We start from the raw sequence: 6,000 nt of genomic DNA on the forward strand, positions 1-6,000 counted from the left end.
ATTCGGCAGTCGCTCTGCTGGCACGTCGGATTGCAGAAGGAAGTGCTTACAATTACAATTCTGTTCGTGTTTTATGTTGTAAAGTTGTTAGCTTGTAACGATGTAATGTTAATAAATAAATTTATAAATCTCACAAAAAAAAAAAAAAATACACGAAGCGCGTCCTTCCGGCTCATAAGTTTTGGAACTCAGGATTGCGTTCGCGCTAACGTGACGAATTGTCAATAAAAAAAAAATGCGGCTGCTTTCGACCGAAAAGTATGATTTTGTGTGTGTTGGGATAAGAACCGAATGCGAATTCTGCCATGCGCCTACATTATATGGGCGCCAACGGCCATACCATGTTGAGTACACCGGTTCTCGTCCGATCACCGAAGTTAAGCAACATCGGGCGTGGTTAGTACTTGGATGGGTGACCACCTGGGAACACCACGTGCTGTTGGCTCCCTTTCATTTACCTTTTTTTTTTTATACCGCCCTCTTTCCATACCACCGTTCTGTTGTGACAAAGATTCTTGCTTAAGCATTTTAATCTACTGTAATGACCATAAGGTGCGAAATTGCAGTAAATATCTCAGTTTGAGGGAGAATGTGCTAACCAAGTTCGCCAGGAAGTCTTTGAAAACGACAAAACAGTACGAATCGGCAGATGTGTTCTGAAATACGTCAGCGCCTGTTGTTGTGTAGCGGTGTACAATTCCTACTTCGATATGTAATTATAAATTTATTCCTCAGTCGTCTCGTCTCGTCTCGTCATCTCCTGCAGACGTTTCTTGTGCTTGCGCTGTTATATGGGCCACGACCCGAGCGGCAGCGAGCGGCAGTCGAGCAAAGTCGGGACAAGTCGGGACGGGGACAGGGACAGCGATAGGAATGGTGCGAATGCATTGCAAATTACGCAAACACCTCGTCTGAGGCGAGGCGAGGAAGCTCACATCGCCAGCAGTGGCGCCCTCCAACAACACTCTGCCACACCCCGCACAGGCCATACGCCGGTCGGCCGCGCGCCAGCCCTCCTGCGCTGGACACCAGGGACAAGATGCGTCTTCCGCGAGTGTCGAAGGCTGCACGCGCCAAGCGGATGACAGGAGGTGCAACGAGAAGCTGCGCGTCTCACACACACGGCGGCGCGCCCGCTAATTCGGCAGTCGCTCTGCTGGCACGTCGGATTGCAGAAGGAAGTGCTTACAATTACAATTCTGTTCGTGTTTTATGTTGTAAAGTTGTTAGCTTGTAACGATGTAATGTTAATAAATAAATTTATAAATCTCACAAAAAAAAAAAAAAAAATACACGAAGCGCGTCCTTCCGGCTCATAAGTTTTGGAACTCAGGATTGCGTTCGCGCTAACGTGACGAATTGTCAATAAAAAAAAAATGCGGCTGCTTTCGACCGAAAAGTATGATTTTGTGTGTGTTGGGATAAGAACCGAATGCGAATTCTGCCATGCGCCTACATTATATGGGCGCCAACGGCCATACCATGTTGAGTACACCGGTTCTCGTCCGATCACCGAAGTTAAGCAACATCGGGCGTGGTTAGTACTTGGATGGGTGACCACCTGGGAACACCACGTGCTGTTGGCTCCCTTTCATTTACCTTTTTTTTTTTTATACCGCCCTCTTTCCATACCACCGTTCTGTTGTGACAAAGATTCTTGCTTAAGCATTTTAATCTACTGTAATGACCATAAGGTGCGAAATTGCAGTAAATATCTCAGTTTGAGGGAGAATGTATTAACCAAGTTCGCCAGGAAGTCTTTGAAAACGACAAAACAGTACGAATCGGCAGATGTGTTCTGAAATACGTCAGCGCCTGTTGTTGTGTAGCGGTGTACAATTCCTACTTCGATATGTAATTATAAATTTATTCCTCAGTCGTCTCGTCTCGTCTCGTCATCTCCTGCAGACGTTTCTTGTGCTTGCGCTGTTATATGGGCCACGACCCGAGCGGCAGCGAGCGGCAGTCGAGCAAAGTCGGGACAAGTCGGGACGGGGACAGGGACAGCGATAGGAATGGTGCGAATGCACTGCAAATTACGCAAACACCTCGTCTGAGGCGAGGCGAGGAAGCTCACATCGCCAGCAGTGGCGCCCTCCAACAACACTCTGCCACACCCCGCACAGGCCATACGCCGGTCGGCCGCGCGCCAGCCCTCCTGCGCTGGACACCAGGGACAAGATGCGTCTTCCGCGAGTGTCGAAGGCTGCACGCGCCAAGCGGATGACAGGAGGTGCAACGAGAAGCTGCGCGTCTCACACACACGGCGGCGCGCCCGCTAATTCGGCAGTCGCTCTGCTGGCACGTCGGATTGCAGAAGGAAGTGCTTACAATTACAATTCTGTTCGTGTTTTATGTTGTAAAGTTGTTAGCTTGTAACGATGTAATGTTAATAAATAAATTTATAAATCTCACAAAAAAAAAAAAAAATACACGAAGCGCGTCCTTCCGGCTCATAAGTTTTGGAACTCAGGATTGCGTTCGCGCTAACGTGACGAATTGTCAATAAAAAAAAAATGCGGCTGCTTTCGACCGAAAAGTATGATTTTGTGTGTGTTGGGATAAGAACCGAATGCGAATTCTGCCATGCGCCTACATTATATGGGCGCCAACGGCCATACCATGTTGAGTACACCGGTTCTCGTCCGATCACCGAAGTTAAGCAACATCGGGCGTGGTTAGTACTTGGATGGGTGACCACCTGGGAACACCACGTGCTGTTGGCTCCCTTTCATTTACCTTTTTTTTTTTTATACCGCCCTCTTTCCATACCACCGTTCTGTTGTGACAAAGATTCTTGCTTAAGCATTTTAATCTACTGTAATGACCATAAGGTGCGAAATTGCAGTAAATATCTCAGTTTGAGGGAGAATGTGCTAACCAAGTTCGCCAGGAAGTCTTTGAAAACGACAAAACAGTACGAATCGGCAGATGTGTTCTGAAATACGTCAGCGCCTGTTGTTGTGTAGCGGTGTACAATTCCTACTTCGATATGTAATTATAAATTTATTCCTCAGTCGTCTCGTCTCGTCTCGTCATCTCCTGCAGACGTTTCTTGTGCTTGCGCTGTTATATGGGCCACGACCCGAGCGGCAGCGAGCGGCAGTCGAGCAAAGTCGGGACAAGTCGGGACGGGGACAGGGACAGCGATAGGAATGGTGCGAATGCACTGCAAATTACGCAAACACCTCGTCTGAGGCGAGGCGAGGAAGCTCACATCGCCAGCAGTGGCGCCCTCCAACAACACTCTGCCACACCCCGCACAGGCCATACGCCGGTCGGCCGCGCGCCAGCCCTCCTGCGCTGGACACCAGGGACAAGATGCGTCTTCCGCGAGTGTCGAAGGCTGCACGCGCCAAGCGGATGACAGGAGGTGCAACGAGAAGCTGCGCGTCTCACACACACGGCGGCGCGCCCGCTAATTCGGCAGTCGCTCTGCTGGCACGTCGGATTGCAGAAGGAAGTGCTTACAATTACAATTCTGTTCGTGTTTTATGTTGTAAAGTTGTTAGCTTGTAACGATGTAATGTTAATAAATAAATTTATAAATCTCACAAAAAAAAAAAAAAATACACGAAGCGCGTCCTTCCGGCTCATAAGTTTTGGAACTCAGGATTGCGTTCGCGCTAACGTGACGAATTGTCAATAAAAAAAAAATGCGGCTGCTTTCGACCGAAAAGTATGATTTTGTGTGTGTTGGGATAAGAACCGAATGCGAATTCTGCCATGCGCCTACATTATATGGGCGCCAACGGCCATACCATGTTGAGTACACCGGTTCTCGTCCGATCACCGAAGTTAAGCAACATCGGGCGTGGTTAGTACTTGGATGGGTGACCACCTGGGAACACCACGTGCTGTTGGCTCCCTTTCATTTACCTTTTTTTTTTATACCGCCCTCTTTCCATACCACCGTTCTGTTGTGACAAAGATTCTTGCTTAAGCATTTTAATCTACTGTAATGACCATAAGGTGCGAAATTGCAGTAAATATCTCAGTTTGAGGGAGAATGTATTAACCAAGTTCGCCAGGAAGTCTTTGAAAACGACAAAACAGTACGAATCGGCAGATGTGTTCTGAAATACGTCAGCGCCTGTTGTTGTGTAGCGGTGTACAATTCCTACTTCGATATGTAATTATAAATTTATTCCTCAGTCGTCTCGTCTCGTCTCGTCATCTCCTGCAGACGTTTCTTGTGCTTGCGCTGTTATATGGGCCACGACCCGAGCGGCAGCGAGCGGCAGTCGAGCAAAGTCGGGACAAGTCGGGACGGGGACAGGGACAGCGATAGGAATGGTGCGAATGCACTGCAAATTACGCAAACACCTCGTCTGAGGCGAGGCGAGGAAGCTCACATCGCCAGCAGTGGCGCCCTCCAACAACACTCTGCCACACCCCGCACAGGCCATACGCCGGTCGGCCGCGCGCCAGCCCTCCTGCGCTGGACACCAGGGACAAGATGCGTCTTCCGCGAGTGTCGAAGGCTGCACGCGCCAAGCGGATGACAGGAGGTGCAACGAGAAGCTGCGCGTCTCACACACACGGCGGCGCGCCCGCTAATTCGGCAGTCGCTCTGCTGGCACGTCGGATTGCAGAAGGAAGTGCTTACAATTACAATTCTGTTCGTGTTTTATGTTGTAAAGTTGTTAGCTTGTAACGATGTAATGTTAATAAATAAATTTATAAATCTCACAAAAAAAAAAAAAATACACGAAGCGCGTCCTTCCGGCTCATAAGTTTTGGAACTCAGGATTGCGTTCGCGCTAACGTGACGAATTGTCAATAAAAAAAAAATGCGGCTGCTTTCGACCGAAAAGTATGATTTTGTGTGTGTTGGGATAAGAACCGAATGCGAATTCTGCCATGCGCCTACATTATATGGGCGCCAACGGCCATACCATGTTGAGTACACCGGTTCTCGTCCGATCACCGAAGTTAAGCAACATCGGGCGTGGTTAGTACTTGGATGGGTGACCACCTGGGAACACCACGTGCTGTTGGCTCCCTTTCATTTACCTTTTTTTTTTTTATACCGCCCTCTTTCCATACCACCGTTCTGTTGTGACAAAGATTCTTGCTTAAGCATTTTAATCTACTGTAATGACCATAAGGTGCGAAATTGCAGTAAATATCTCAGTTTGAGGGAGAATGTGCTAACCAAGTTCGCCAGGAAGTCTTTGAAAACGACAAAACAGTACGAATCGGCAGATGTGTTCTGAAATACGTCAGCGCCTGTTGTTGTGTAGCGGTGTACAATTCCTACTTCGATATGTAATTATAAATTTATTCCTCAGTCGTCTCGTCTCGTCTCGTCATCTCCTGCAGACGTTTCTTGTGCTTGCGCTGTTATATGGGCCACGACCCGAGCGGCAGCGAGCGGCAGTCGAGCAAAGTCGGGACAAGTCGGGACGGGGACAGGGACAGCGATAGGAATGGTGCGAATGCACTGCAAATTACGCAAACACCTCGTCTGAGGCGAGGCGAGGAAGCTCACATCGCCAGCAGTGGCGCCCTCCAACAACACTCTGCCACACCCCGCACAGGCCATACGCCGGTCGGCCGCGCGCCAGCCCTCCTGCGCTGGACACCAGGGACAAGATGCGTCTTCCGCGAGTGTCGAAGGCTGCACGCGCCAAGCGGATGACAGGAGGTGCAACGAGAAGCTGCGCGTCTCACACACACGGCGGCGCGCCCGCTAATTCGGCAGTCGCTCTGCTGGCACGTCGGATTGCAGAAGGAAGTGCTTACAATTACAATTCTGTTCGTGTTTTATGTTGTAAAGTTGTTAGCTTGTAACGATGTAATGTTAATAAATAAATTTATAAATCTCACAAAAAAAAAAAAAAATACACGAAGCGCGTCCTTCCGGCTCATAAGTTTTGGAACTCAGGATTGCGTTCGCGCTAACGTGACGAATTGTCAATAAAAAAAAAATGCGGCTGCTTTCGACCGAAAAGTATGATTTTGTGTGTGTTGGGATAAGAACCGAATGCGAATTCT

General features: G+C 48.8%; 5 non-coding genes across 5 annotated transcripts; all 5 read left to right on the forward strand.

Annotated features, from left to right (window-relative positions):
• The first annotated feature begins 326 nt into the window (after nt 1–326).
• On the forward strand, nt 327–445 carry LOC124554399. Its single transcript, XR_006968379.1, has one exon. It is a non-coding gene; the product is annotated as a 5S ribosomal RNA (ribosomal RNA).
• A 1,022-nt stretch (nt 446–1,467) lies between these two features.
• On the forward strand, nt 1,468–1,586 carry LOC124554400. The gene has a single exon (XR_006968380.1). It is a non-coding gene; the product is annotated as a 5S ribosomal RNA (ribosomal RNA).
• A 1,021-nt stretch (nt 1,587–2,607) lies between these two features.
• LOC124554401 lies at nt 2,608–2,726 on the forward strand. The gene has a single exon (XR_006968381.1). It is a non-coding gene; the product is annotated as a 5S ribosomal RNA (ribosomal RNA).
• A 1,021-nt stretch (nt 2,727–3,747) lies between these two features.
• On the forward strand, nt 3,748–3,866 carry LOC124554402. The gene has a single exon (XR_006968383.1). It is a non-coding gene; the product is annotated as a 5S ribosomal RNA (ribosomal RNA).
• Nucleotides 3,867–4,884: 1,018 nt separating this feature from the next.
• LOC124554403 lies at nt 4,885–5,003 on the forward strand. Its single transcript, XR_006968384.1, has one exon. It is a non-coding gene; the product is annotated as a 5S ribosomal RNA (ribosomal RNA).
• Nucleotides 5,004–6,000: the final 997 nt, after the last annotated feature.

This window comes from Schistocerca americana, chromosome 11 (genome assembly GCF_021461395.2).
Source record: "Schistocerca americana isolate TAMUIC-IGC-003095 chromosome 11, iqSchAmer2.1, whole genome shotgun sequence".
NCBI lineage: Eukaryota > Metazoa > Arthropoda > Insecta > Orthoptera > Acrididae > Schistocerca > Schistocerca americana.